The following is a 13,951-nucleotide window of genomic DNA, read 5'->3' as shown; positions in this document are numbered from 1 at the left end:
AAACCAGGGCTTCCGCTCCCGCCCCCGCCGTCTGAGGTTGGTGATTCGTCGACAGCGCCATCCTGGGCCCGCCCCTTCCGGCTCACTTCGCACTCTCTGATTGGTCACGTCGCGGGGGCTGTAAGGATGCGTATCAGGATTAGAAAGTTGGAAGAACAGGTGGGTGAAAGTTGTTGGGTTCGTTACCTGATGGCCCGATGGCCCGTGAGAAGGATTCTGGAAGCTGAAAGAGTTGTTTGAGAACACTTGAGGAGCACATACTACATTCTTCTGCTGACTGTATTCCAGCCTTAAGAAAGCCCGGGTAAGAGGCAGTTACTTTAGGGCTGAAAGTTTTTCTGCCCCCAAGATCTCCGATTCTCTCTGGGAGTGGATATGGGAGCCAGCTGGAATAAGAGGACGGAGAACGGGAAACGTCCGCCTGGTTTTTTATCAGTTGCTAGAATCTAGGGGTAGGGGCACTTAGTTATTTCTGGATCCTGCAGAAAGATCACTCTAAAGATAGCTTAGTGTTAGAAGCAACTGCAAATACACAATATCTTTTGTGCGTTTGGAATTTGTTAGAAACTTGCACACATTTAAGTTTCAAAAGTTTGACATCCCAACTGACAAATTTTATGTGCTTAAAGCTTTTAGCTAAACCTATAGAGCAAATAAATGGCAAATGGGATCTTACAGCCTTTTTAAACCAGTACAGCAAATATATATTTACTTCTCAATTAGATATACAAATATTATAATTGTCATTTTCTGAGGGGGAGGCACTGTACTAAGTTCTTTACCTGCGTTGTGTCAGTTGATCTGCACAAAAATCCGGGAAGGTAGGCAGTTTGCCATTTTACGGATGAGAACACAGATTCAAGTGGTTAAGTAATTTGCCCTAGCTCATTGAGCTAGTTAGTGATAGAGCTGGGATTCTAACCTTGGTCTCTGACCCCAAAGGTGCTGCTGAGCATTTGACCTGTCAGACGCCACTTGCCACCTGAGAATTTCTGACTAATGACCATATAGACAAGAAGGCCTGCTGTATGTATTGAGTACACCCCACCAGGATTCTCACAGAAGTGCTGAGGGAATGTTATTTTCCCCCTTGCCATCTGTTCCAGCCAAAGTCTGGAGCCTGATTTCTGCATCCCTCTTCCAAATCTTTAAATCTCCATTTTACAACCTGGCCTCTTAATACAAACTGCTTTCTTAAAGGGAAATAGGCTTTTTGTTTATAAGCTAAGCTACAAAATTGAAATTGTTTTTAAATTTCCTGATCATTAAATTAATGCATACTCCATTGTTAAATTTCAGAAAATAGAAGAATCAGGAAGAGAAAAGTAACCCTTACTCTACAACCAAGTATAACTACTACTTACTTTTTTGGTACACAATGTAGTCTTCCTTGGATATACTGCATACATAGATTGTCTCTGTGCTTTCAGCCACACTGTCATTGCCACCTGTAATAATATGCCCTATTCTTTCTCATGGGAAAACCTTTTTCGCCTAATTTGTAAAAGCTTCCTTGATTTCCACCCCCATATCCTTACAGCGCTCATGTTGTGTTATAATCATTTATCTATTTGTCTTTTTAGACTGAGTTCCTAGAAGCAAGCTAAAGTTCTAGAACCATTGGAATAAAGCAAGGGAGGGAAGAGACCGGAATGTCAGATGCACAAGTGGTTTCCCACACCAGTTGTGAATGGGGGTTCATCTATGGTGAAATTTCTGCAGATCAGAGAAATGAAAAAAAAAATATATGTACAGTGAGTTTTTCATTTAGTCAAGCTCACTCATTCTTAAGGATTGTGCTTTATTTTGAAATTGTCCATTCTATTTTTTTTGTGTGATGATAGTTACAGAGTAGTTGTTTTCTAAATATTTTTTGGAGAATAAAAAGTTGGTGACTTTATTTGCTCCCATTTGGTTTATTTTATTTCTGAAAACTTTCTTGGCCCATGAAATCCTTAAGTCTAGTAATCACTAAGATAGGAAATGGCCGCTGATTTTCACAATCATAATGCTAGCGGGATCCTAATCCACTTGTTTTACTTGCTATGAATATTCTCTATATTCTTTCTGAATATGACTTAGCCTAAGCCTGAGGGTGGATCTGAGGTTAATGGTGTTTCGAAAATAAGAAATGGTTATAACTGGCAGATGGTTCTAGGGTCGAAAGCAAGCTGTTAGTCATTCTTGATGCAATTTATATAGATAAAATTAAGTTTCTGCTTATTTATTACTGTATTACATGAAAATAGGTAGATGGAATTTTGCTATCCATGGAGGATATGTTTGGATTAGTCTGACTTAAAATAATAGGTTAATGAAATTCATTTGGCACTGTTAACCCTGTGGCATATATCTCCTTATCTCTGAATAAATATGCCTGTGGTGGTTTTAAAACATGGCTGCACCTTCTTTGATGCTCTTCCCATAAAAAGATGGACTCTGTGTCCCTTCTTCTTAAATCTGGGTGAGTTTTGACTGATTTGACCAGTAGAATATAGTGAAAGTGATCACAGCCATCACTTGTAACTTCAGAGGCTAGATCATAAAAGGCCATGCAACTCCACCTTGTCTGTTGGAACACTTACCTTTAGAATGTTCAGCCATCATGTAAGAAGTCTGACTACCTGAGGCTAGTGTGCTGTGAAAAAGCCCGAGACATGTAGAGAGGCCTCTTGAAGATACTGTGATTGACAGTCACAGCTGAGCCCAGCCCTTTAGTCACCTCAGCCTAGGTGCCAATCATGTGAGTGGAGAGCAGATTCCAGCTTCCAGCCATTGGAGTCACCCTTCAGCCATTTGAGTCTTCCCAACTGAGGCCCTAGACTATAGACCAGAGGTGAGCCATCCTGCTCTGCCTCATCCTAATTCCTAATGGCCAGGAAAATAATCAATAACTAATCTATAGATTAGAGAGATAAGGTGACCTTTACTTAAGCCAGGCTGAGAACTATAATCCAGGAAGGCAGTCTTTGCAAAGGAAGAAAGTGTTGTGGAGAAGCGTGGTTTTTAGTACAGTTTTATACCTTTTTAGAACAAAGAACATACATTAAACATGCCCAGGGTACATATTCAGCAAAGTTTCAAAGAGAGATTCAGTTGCAAATTATCGAGTGAACATGACCCTGATGTCTGGGAAAGGGAACTTGTCGTCATGAGTACTGATATGGGCGTTAACCCTACGGGTGTTGTAGGAGGGGAATATGCATTTTTATCTTCAAAGAGTGTATTCTTCGAGATAATGTTTAATGCATTTTTTAATGTTTAAAGCAGATGTACAATGTATGTTTGATAGGCCATAAGTCAGGCTTTAGTTCAGGCCAGAATGGCTTAGCTTAGTATGTGAAAATTTCTTGTCACTAACCTGAGGAATCCATGAGCTCAAGAGAATTAGAAGACAAGACACAGCCTGAGAGAAAATATTCATAAAGGACAAATCTGATAAAGGACTGGTATCCAAAATATATGGAGAACTCTTAAAACTCAACAATAGGAAAACAAAAACTCGATTAAAAAATGGGCCAAATACCTTAACAGACCTCACCAAAGAAGATTTACCAATGGCAAATAAACATATGATAAGATGCTCCACATCATGTATCATCAAGGAAATGCAAATTAAAACAATGGCGTACCACTGCACATCTATTAGAATGGCCAAAATTCAGAACACTGACTACACCAAGTGCTGGTGAACATGTAGAGAAAAAGAACTCTCATGCATTGCTGGTGGGAATGCAAAATGGTATAGCTATTTTGGAAGACAGTTTGATGGTTTCTTACAAAATGAAACATACTCTTACCATGTGACCCAGTAATCGCACTCCTTACTGTTGACCCAAAGGAGCTAAATATTTATGTCCACATAAAAACCTGTACATGGATGTTTATAGCAGCTTTATTCCTAATTGCCAAAACTTGAGAACAACCAAGATGTCCTTCAGTAGATAAAATGATTAATAAACTGTGGTACATTCAGACAATGGAATATTATTCAGAGCTAAAAAGAACTGAGCTATCAAGCTATGAAAAGACATGGAGGAAACTTAAATGTGTATTACTAAGTGAAAGAAGCCAATCTCAAAAGGCTACATACTATATGACATTCTGGAGAAGGCAAAACTATGGAGATAAATAAAAAGATCAGTGGTTGCCAGATTGTTGGGGATGGGGAGGTGGGGCAATGAATAGGCAGAGCACAGAGGATTTTTAGGCAGTGAAAATATTATATATCATATTATAATGATGAGTATATGTCATTACACTTTTCTTCAAACCCATAGAATGTCCAACACCAAGAGTGAACTCTAAGTTAAACTATAGACTTTGGGTGATTATGATGTGTCAATTTAGTTCATCCTTGGTAAAAAATGCACCATTCTGGTGAATGATGCTGATAATGGGAGAGGCTATGCATGTGTAGGGGTAGGGAGTATATGGGAATTATCTGTACTTTTCTCTCAGTGTTGTTGGAAACCTAAAAATCCTCTGAAAAAAAATAAAGTAAAAAAAAAAAAAAGAATCCAGAACATAATGAAATGATTGTTTTACTTCACTGAGTTTAGGGTTGTTCTTCATCTGTTCCAGTGAATAGATAGCTGAAACAATGTCTTTTGTCTATGTATTTATATACTCTCTACCTAATCTGAAAAAGGCTTCTTGTTGAGAGTGATTTTTTTTTTGCCTAGAGCTGACTTTAAGCCCAAATAAGCTACCTCAGGTTTTTCTTTTTTAAGGAATATGTTGCCTTCAGAGTCTGAGATTGTGCTAACCAATCAAAGAGTTAAATGAATTTTAGATTTAAGGGTTGCAAGAATGCAGGGGAGAGATCTGAGCAGATCTTAACAGTATGCTTAATTTTGTGATGTGTCATTTTCTCTCCTCCTCCAAAATGGGAGGGAAAATGGTCTACTATGCACCAAATGAGTGGGGAAGAAAATAAAAGTAGTGCAAGCTATAACACCAAACTTTCAAATCTAAACTTTAAGTATTTTTGCCCATTAAGTTTCAGCTTTACCTACCACATCTTTCAGGATACATTTTAAGCTTCATTGAAGATATCATGGATTATTCATCTCTACCTCCCTATATCTACAGATAAAGCTATAGATACTTATATGTATCACCATATCTCTATATGTCTGTATGTCTCTATATTTATATACATTCGACCTCATCTTAAAGAGACTCCTCTCAAGTATTTTTTGGTAGATAAATACTATAGTTGCATTGATAAATTTTGGTAAATGTAATGAATATATTAAATATTAAAATATGTTTAATATGTTCATCTTGAAATAAAAATGAATTACAATGACTTGGAAAATTTGTTGAGTATTTCGTGTCATTTTTTTCATTCTGTTTAGTGGGTCTTATGATTCAAAGAAAACTATGACCTGTAACCCAATTGTGGTCTGCAGTCTGTTTTGTATGGCCCATGAGCTAAGAACGGGTTTTATATTTCTTTTTTTTTTATTGTGGTAAAATATACATAACATAAAATTTACCATTTTAACCATTTTTTTTGTGAGGACGATCAGCCCTGAGCTAACATGCATGCCAATCCTCCTCTTTTTTGCTGAGGAAGGCTGGCCCTGGGCTAACATCTGTGCCCATCTTCCTCCACTTTATATGGGACGCCGCCACAGCATGGCTTGACAAGCTGTGCCTCGGTGCACGCCCGGGATCTGAACCCAGGCTGCCAGCAGCGGGGTGTGCGCACTTAACCGATACACCAGGGGGCCGGCCCCAATTTTTAACCATTTTTAAGTGGTTACAATTCAATAGCATTAAGTGCATTGACATTGTTGTGCAACTATCACCACTATCCATCTCTGGAACTTTTTCATCACCCCAAACTGAAACTCTGTACTCATTAAACACTCCCCATTCTCCTTTTCCCCCAGTCCTTGTAACCACTATTCTGCTTTCTGTCTCTATGAATTTGACTGTTCTAGGTGCTTCATGTAAGTGGAGTCATACAATATTGTCCTTTTGCGTCTGGCTTATTTCGCTTAGCATGATGTTTTCAAGGTTCATCCATATTGTAGCATATATCAGAATTTCCTTCTTTTTAAAGGCTGAATAATATTCCATTTTGTGTGTGTGTATATCTATATGTATATATATCATATTTTGTTTATCCATTTATCTGTCTATGGACATTTGGGTGGTTCTCACCTTTTGCCTATTGTGAATAGTGCTACTGTGAACATTGGTTTCCAGCTTTTGCTTATTGTAAATAATGCCGCTATGAACATTGGTGTACGTACGTGGAGGGTGAGGTATGGATGTGATCCTTCTCCATTTCTTTTGGCTCTGACCACAGAGCCCTCCTTTCTATCCTGTTGTGGTGTCCAATGCTGCTATGTACATTGGTGTACAAGGGAAAATGGGGAATTGTTAGTTCATTGGGTATAGAGTTTCAGTTTTGCATGATGTAAAGAGATCTGGAGATTGGTTGATGACAGTGTGAATATACTCACTGCTTTCAATTAGGCTTTTACATTTTTAGAGTTGTAAAAAAAAAAAATCAAGAATATTTAAAAATATTTACTATCTGCCTTTTTATAGAAAAAGTTTGCCAACACCTAATTTAGAGTATATTTTAAAACTTTTATAATGAGTTCTTATGAAGTTGCTGAATGAATCTTAACATAAAGTTTATTCATTTCTTCGCTAGAAACATTTAAATTTTAGTAGACTTTCTCACACTGCATATTTGGGAACTCTAGTTGTTTGGTCCCCAAACCAACATTGAAAAATCACTATTTTGTTTTTGTTGTTAAGCAAGAGTAAGATTCACTGATTTAAAAGCAAGATTCACTGATTTTAAAGCGATCCTGCAGTAAATTCAGAGTAATAGGGCACAAAAGTTCTTTTCTTTAGAGCCAGGATGGAATGAAGGAAAAGGCCCTACCATGTATAACTGGGTATGTAGAGGCTGGTGGCGCTGTCATTTTCACTTTTGATCTGCTTTTCTGATTCCTCTCTAAGCAGCCTGTGTCCTTTGAACCCTAGTATGTCCCTAAGACAGAGATTCCTAAACTTTCTAGTTTCTTGACACTCTTAGAATCTCAGTAATTTTTTCCTGGCGTCCTTGAGCCAAAGAAATATCTAATAGTTCCATTTATTAAGTAATTATGTCCAAACAAGCTAATCATAGGTATTCATGTAATGTCTGACAGTTGTTTCTGTGTTTCTCTCAAAAACTTAAAATATCTCACAGTGCCACTGTGAGTTTGCTCCTGAGCCCTGCGGCCCCCCAGCACACAATTTGGGAATCGCAGTCCCGGGGTCTTTTACTTGTGTTTCTGACTTCGACTTGCCTTTGTCCTTGGCCTTGCTTCTTGTCTTATCCCAGATACTATTCCCCACATTTCCAGGGCTTGACTAACGACTTCTGATAGCTTTCTTTGCTTACAGATTTAATTTTCATATTCTTTTTTTTTTTTGTTTTGTGAGGAAGATCGGCCCTGAGCGAACATCTGCCAGTCCTCCTCTTTTTGCTGAGGAAGACTGGCCCTGGGCTAACATCCGTGCCCATCTTCCTCCACTTTATCTGGGACGCCACCACAGCATGTCTTGCCAAGTGGTGCGTCAGTGCGTGCCAGGGATCCGAACTGGCGAACCCCAGGCCGCCACAGCGGAGCACACGCACTTAACCACTTGCGCCACCAGGCCGGCCCCTAATTTTCATATTCTTGATTCAGGTTTATTCCCTTAGTACACTAACTTTTATTGGATTTTCTTTATAAAGTCTTTTTGTTTAAACTGCTGAAATAAATATTTAAATGAACAGAACATTTGCCCTCATCTTCAAAGGTGTGTTACTAGAATTACTGGATTAATGACTGTAAGGCTCTCTAGTTTCCTCCCAACAAAGGCGATGAAGTGTCTTAAGCCACCTGATAATCCTTAGTAGTGTATGTTGTTCTTTGTCACTCAAGTGAAGAAGATACTGTGAATGGTGCAAAGAACTTGCATAGTAAATAATATATTACCTTTTCTATAAATTATTACTCACTAGATGAACTTTCCAGTACTATCTGGTGGGGGAAGTTTTTTTTTCCTTATCTCCATTGATGTTTTATTTTCAGGCTGATTTAAGTGACCTATCTGTAATATTAAGTTATAGGCTAAAAAGAATGAAAAACCTTAATTAAATAACAGATTCAAAACTACATAATTCAGAAGATTTGGGAGAGATGGTATTTCTGGTTAGGAAGAAAATTCTGTGCGTTATAAAAAATGTGAGCAAGGAAAAATATTTTTATACTGAGACAAATTCTTTTAGGATTTAAACAAAAGTCAATATGTCCCTTATTTGTACATTAGATGCTAGACTATGGTGATCCCCATAGAAAGAAGGCTTTGACTTACATGAGGTAAGGAGAATTCAGGGGAGGATTTTGTCCTAGTGTGGAAGGATAATTTTCTTCTTCAAATGTGAGGAGAGCTCTCTAAGGAGCTTGAGTTTTACCTCTTACTTTTCTCAGACGTTTCAGGCTGTTGATTGCCCTTGTGTAAACTCAGGACCACATGTCCTGTGTGGTTTTACATAGGTAGGATATAGGTTGGAGTGAGAATTAATTCCTCTCCTGCACTACAGAATGAGTATTCTGTGCGTACATAGCTCTGAATGGAAACCCCCACGCTGTGGCCAGTGTATTCAGTGCTTCTATTTATGTATCATCTTTAGTATGTAGAGGTAGAACTAGACATTTTTTGCTCCTATAGTGTAATTGCTATGATTTGTGCTTTCCAGTTTTCTCATTTGGAAAAGGAGAGGGAAACAGGAGAGCAGTGTCTTTGTTTTTCCCTTCTTGCTTAATACTCTCCTTAGAACGCTTTTTAAGTCAGGATATAAGAGTCAGGCAACTGTCCCAAAACTAAGCTTTTCCATTCCCCCTGTTCTCAGGAACCCTAGCTTTATAATCAGTGTCCCCAGGAAGGAAGACTTAAGTGGAAAAAGTACTTTGCCTGACGTATTTTCTGTTGCTGCCATAACAAATGACCACAAACTTAGTGGCTTAAATAATATATATTTATTATCTTACAGTTTTGGAGGTCAGAAGTGTGACATGGACCTCAGAGAGCTAAAACCCAAGAGTCAGCAGGGTGACATTCCTTTCTGAAGGCTCTAGGGAGAATCTCTTTCTTTGTTCATGCAAGTCATTGGCAGAATTCAGTTCCTTGACGTTGTAGGACTAAGGACCCTGTTTCCTTGCTGGCTTTCAGCTGACAGCTGTCTACGGCCTGTAGAGGGTATCCACATTCCTTGATTCCTGGTCTTCTTCCTCCACCTTCAAAGCCAGCAACAGTGAGTTGAGGCTCTTTCAAGAGTTGTCTCTTTTTACTTCATCTTACACTTTTTTTTTTTTTTTTGGTGAGGAAGATCGGCCCTGAGCTAACATCTGCCAATCCTCCTCTTTTTGCTGAGGAAGACTGGCCCTGGGCTAACATCCATGCTGATCTTCCTCCACTTTATATGGGATGCTGCCACAGCATGGCCTGACAAGCGTGCGTTGGTGCGCACTCAGGATCCAAACCAGCGAACCCCGGGCCACCGCAGCAGAGGCAGGCACTTAATTGCTTGCGCCACCGGCCGGCCCCCACTTTTTTTTTTTTTGTGAGGAAGACCAGCCCTGAGCCAACATCCGATACCAATCCTCCTCTTTTTTTTTTTGCTGAGGAAGACTGGCCCCGGGCCAACATCCATGCCCATCTTCCTCTACTCTACATGGGACACGGCCACAGCATAGCTTAACAAGCGGTGCGCTGGTGCGCGCCCGGGATCCGAACCGGTGAACCCCAGGCCGCCACAGTGGAGCGCGTGCACTTAACCGCTTGCGCCACCAGCCCGGCCCCTCATCGTACACTTTTAAGGACTGGTGTGATTAGATTGGGCCCACCCAGATAATCCAAAATAATCTCATCTGAAAGTCTTTAACCTTAATCACATCTGCAAAATCCCATTTGCCATACAAGGTAACATAGTCACAGGCTCTGGAATTTGGACATGGACATCTTTGGGGGGTCATTTTTCTGCCTACGACACCTGGTGATGTTAAAAAAAAAAATGACACGGAACAAATAATCCTCAACTTTCAATCACTCCACAGCTGTCAGTTTTGTACATTATATGTTGATATCTAGAGCTGCCTTCCTATGGTGAATTCAGACTTTCCTACATCCGCTGATAAGTATTTGAAGTCAATTTTTTCATACTATATAATTATATAGAATAAGGGGAGGAAAATAGTCAAAGAGGGATATAGAGATGAGGGAAAGTTTTATTTTTCCTCCAAAAATGGAAGAAAACAACAATTTATGAGCATGTTTAAATGCTGGTGGGAAGAAGCCAGTGGAGAAGGAGAGCTGAGTATGGCAGACTGGAAGTTCTCCCCCCAGATCTGTTCTTGCTGTTTCCCATAGTAAAAGAATTTTATTTAGTCACATGACCACCCAGTTAGAAACTACGTTTCTCAAACCCCCTTGTAGCTAAAGTTCTGAATAGTGGTTAGGTTCCTCCAGTAATGCCCTCTCCGATACTTAGAAGGGAAAATAAGGTGTCCCCCACAGCCGTGGTCTTCTAGCAGTGTTCCGGGGTTCACTGTGAAGAAACTGGTGGCAGTGGCAGCTTCTTGATTTGACTCTCTAAGCCTTGTTCTTAGCAACCAGCTCTGCTACCACCTAATCATACTCTCTGGGAAGTCTAGAGGACATGTCTTCACATTGGGGTGAGGGGCAAGAGGGATCTCTGTGGTGGCTGTCTTCTGACATCCAGAGAAGACAGTGGGAAATGCTACCAAAATGGCATTTCCTCATTACAGTGGGAAATGGAATTCTAGAGTGATAGAGGCTTAACTGACAAAGCAAGTTTGGGTGCAGTTAGTATAATGAATCACAGAGAAGGAATAGTAATAGGAGTGTTTTGAAATAAATGGGCAGCCTACTGAGATTCTGCTTTACCTAGTAGAAGGAATACTTCAGGGTCTGCTGGGAAGAGACTGACTGGAAACCCTTGTTAGGATTCATGGATTCTTAGTGAGTTCCCACAACTAAGCCAAGTGTATAGATCTGAAGCCTTTCAACAGAGGTGGAGGCTGGGTGCCTTTGAAGAAGAACCCTGCAGTACAGCCATAGATGTATACAGTGTATTTCCTCCCAAGCCTTCCACACAGTGACCTGGAGCTATTTACCCAGAGAACTGTGCACTGGGAAAAGGGAAATACCTAGAACTTCTGGGAGCTATTACATACTGGCTCTAATTTTACACTGATCCCCAGGAACCCAAAACATCATAATAGTCCACCAAGGTAGGGGCTTATGGATGTCAGATGTTAGATGAAGTTTTGGCCCAAATTCATCTAACAGTGGGTCTGGTGGAACTGCTTACCCATCCTGTGTTTATTACTCCAGTGCCAGGACATATGGTGGGAATACAACCACATACACATATACTTGGTAACTAGCAGAGTACCATTTTGGTTCCCTGTCCTGTGGAGAGAGAGCTATTATGAAAGGAATGACCATCTAGAGTCTCTGATACTCTTCCCACACAATACACCAATGGTAAATGGTAAGCAGTACTCCCGAGGGGATTGTAGAAAGTACCACTGCCATGAAAACCTTGAGAGAAGCAGGGATAGCGATTCCTACTATATTTGCATAAAACTTTTCTGTTTGACCAGAGCAAAAGCCTGAAGGGCCTTGGAAAACTAAGATTATTGCAAAGCTAACCGATTGACTTGTTAGTTGCAGCTATAGTTTTAGATACAGTATATATACTGAAACAGATCATCACCCCAGCACCTGACATGCAACTATTGACCTGGCAAATGCATCCTTTTCCATCCTGATTTTTCCAAGGCAAAATCAGAAGCAGTTTGCATTTATATAGCAGAGACGAAGATATATCTTTATTGTATTTTATGAAACATCACATTGGTCCTTTACGTTGATTATTACATTGTCAATTGGATCTAGTGAGCAGGAAGTAGAAAATATATATACCAGAGGGTGGGAAATAAAGTCTGATAGTTCAGGGAGCTGTCGCTTTGGTGAAGTTTCAAGGGATTCAGTGGTTTGGGGCATATTAGGAAATCCCTTCTACAAGGGAGACAAATGGTGGTACCTTGCACCATCCACCATAAAGAAAGAGGCACAGTGTTTGATAAACCTTTTTGGATTTTGAATTTTGGTGACAACATATACCACATTTGGGCATGCTGCACCAACCCATTTGTGAGATAACCCATAAGTTGCCAGTTTTAAGTGGGTTCTGGAACAAGAATGAGCTCGGCAGCGGGTCCAAGCTGGGCTGCAGGCTGACATGCCACTTGGGTCTTATGACATAGCAGATCTGCTGGCACTGGAAGTGTGCATGGCAGCAGAGGTGCTATTTGGAGACTCTGGCAAGCCCCTGAGCAAACAAGGTTTTGGAGGAAATTCATGCTATAACTGTTTTTCATTTGAAAAGCAGTTTGTAGCTTGCAATCGAGTCCTGGTAGAAACTGAACATCTGACTTTGGGACTCCAAGTGACTAAACATAAACCACCTATCATAAACTAGCCAGTATCTGATCACTGAGCCATAACACCGGGCGTGCCCAGTAGCATTCCATTATAAAACAGAAGTGGCAATTACAATACCTGGCCCTAGCAGGTCCAGAAGGCACCAATAAACTGTACAAGCAAAAGGCTCAGACTCATGTCTTACTACAAGGTGATTTCAGTTCAGACATACTCCCACCTGAAACCTAAAATATTAGTTACTACAGGTGCTTGATATATAAGATGTGGGGAATTGGAAGGGAGAAAAGAAACAACTAAATAACATAAAACACAGCTGCTACAATCCTCTAAGTTGAAGATTTCAGGAGCTCTGGTTCTGGTGGTTATTCAGGAGAAATGAAGGGAGTATGTGTAGCCAAGTGAGCTGTCCATTAGTGTGCATGAATAGTTTGTGATTCTGTAGCTCTTCACCACTGGGGCAGCACCGATGTGGTGCTGACACTTCCAGTTTTCCTCTCCTTCCAGGACCCTGAAAGATTATACTTTGCTGTCCCCCTTGCAGGAGGGACCATGTGGTTCTGGCCAATAGGTTATGAGGGGAAGTCATGTATATCAGGCTGAAATATTTAATTGCTGGTGTAAGATCCTCTAGCGCTTTGTTCCCTTACTTGAACAAATCTTGCTAACTGGAGCAGCTGGAATGATTCTAGATAAGTGAAACCTAGACTCAATGGGGCCACATTAAATGAAGACAAGGTGCTAAAATTTCCTTGGCATAATGTAGAGAGAGACATTTAAAGACTTTGGAAGTAGGGCTGCTGGAGTGGATTTTTCACAAGTAGTCCATTCAATCACTAACTCTCTAACTTTATCTCCCCAAAAAGGAGCCTAGAGAAAATTCATTGATAAAAGAAGTGCCATCATTAAACAAACACATGGACAAAGAGAACAGATTAGTGGTTACCAGAGGGAAAGGGGGTTAGGAGGTGGGAAGAAGGGGTAAAGGGCCACATATATATGGGGACTGGCAAATAATAACATACACACCTGAAATTTCACAATGTTATAAGCTATTATGACCTCAATAAAATAAAAAATAATAAAAAGAAGTGCCACCATCTTTGGGAAGTGCTTTAGTGGCTGTCATCTGTAATTCTCGCTGCTACTAGGGAACAGTGCAGTTAATATAGGTTCCCTAATTTCAATGAGGGTGGGAGGATCCAGACATGGTATAAGCCCAGTAGCAGTACTTACTGACCAGAGGAAAAGTGATTGGAGTTAGTATAAAAGTCAGTAGGCCTCATATAGAAACGCATGGCTTCAGGATGGTAGCTCACTGAGCTGGGAGTCTTTGAGCTGCTAAGAACTGTAAGGGATCTGAGATGCTTTACCCTGTTTGCAAGCTAACAGCTTAGCCTGCTGCAGTTTCATAGAT

The 13,951-nt window shown here is 40.2% G+C and overlaps 1 long non-coding RNA gene across 1 annotated transcript in view; it reads left to right on the top strand.

Annotated features, from left to right (window-relative positions):
• Positions 1-8: 8 nt before the first annotated feature.
• LOC131411378 (uncharacterized) overlaps positions 9-13,951 on the top strand; it is a 79,679-nt gene continuing 65,736 nt past the window's right edge. The window contains exon 1 of the long non-coding RNA XR_009221547.1: positions 9-304. This is a non-coding gene — a long non-coding RNA (uncharacterized LOC131411378). The remainder of the gene's footprint in view (positions 305-13,951) is intronic.

This window comes from Diceros bicornis, chromosome 11, assembly GCF_020826845.1.
Source record: "Diceros bicornis minor isolate mBicDic1 chromosome 11, mDicBic1.mat.cur, whole genome shotgun sequence".
Classification (NCBI taxonomy): Eukaryota; Metazoa; Chordata; class Mammalia; order Perissodactyla; family Rhinocerotidae; genus Diceros; species Diceros bicornis.
The sequence above is the reverse complement of the archived record's forward strand: the minus strand, read 5'-3'. Positions and strand labels throughout refer to the sequence as shown.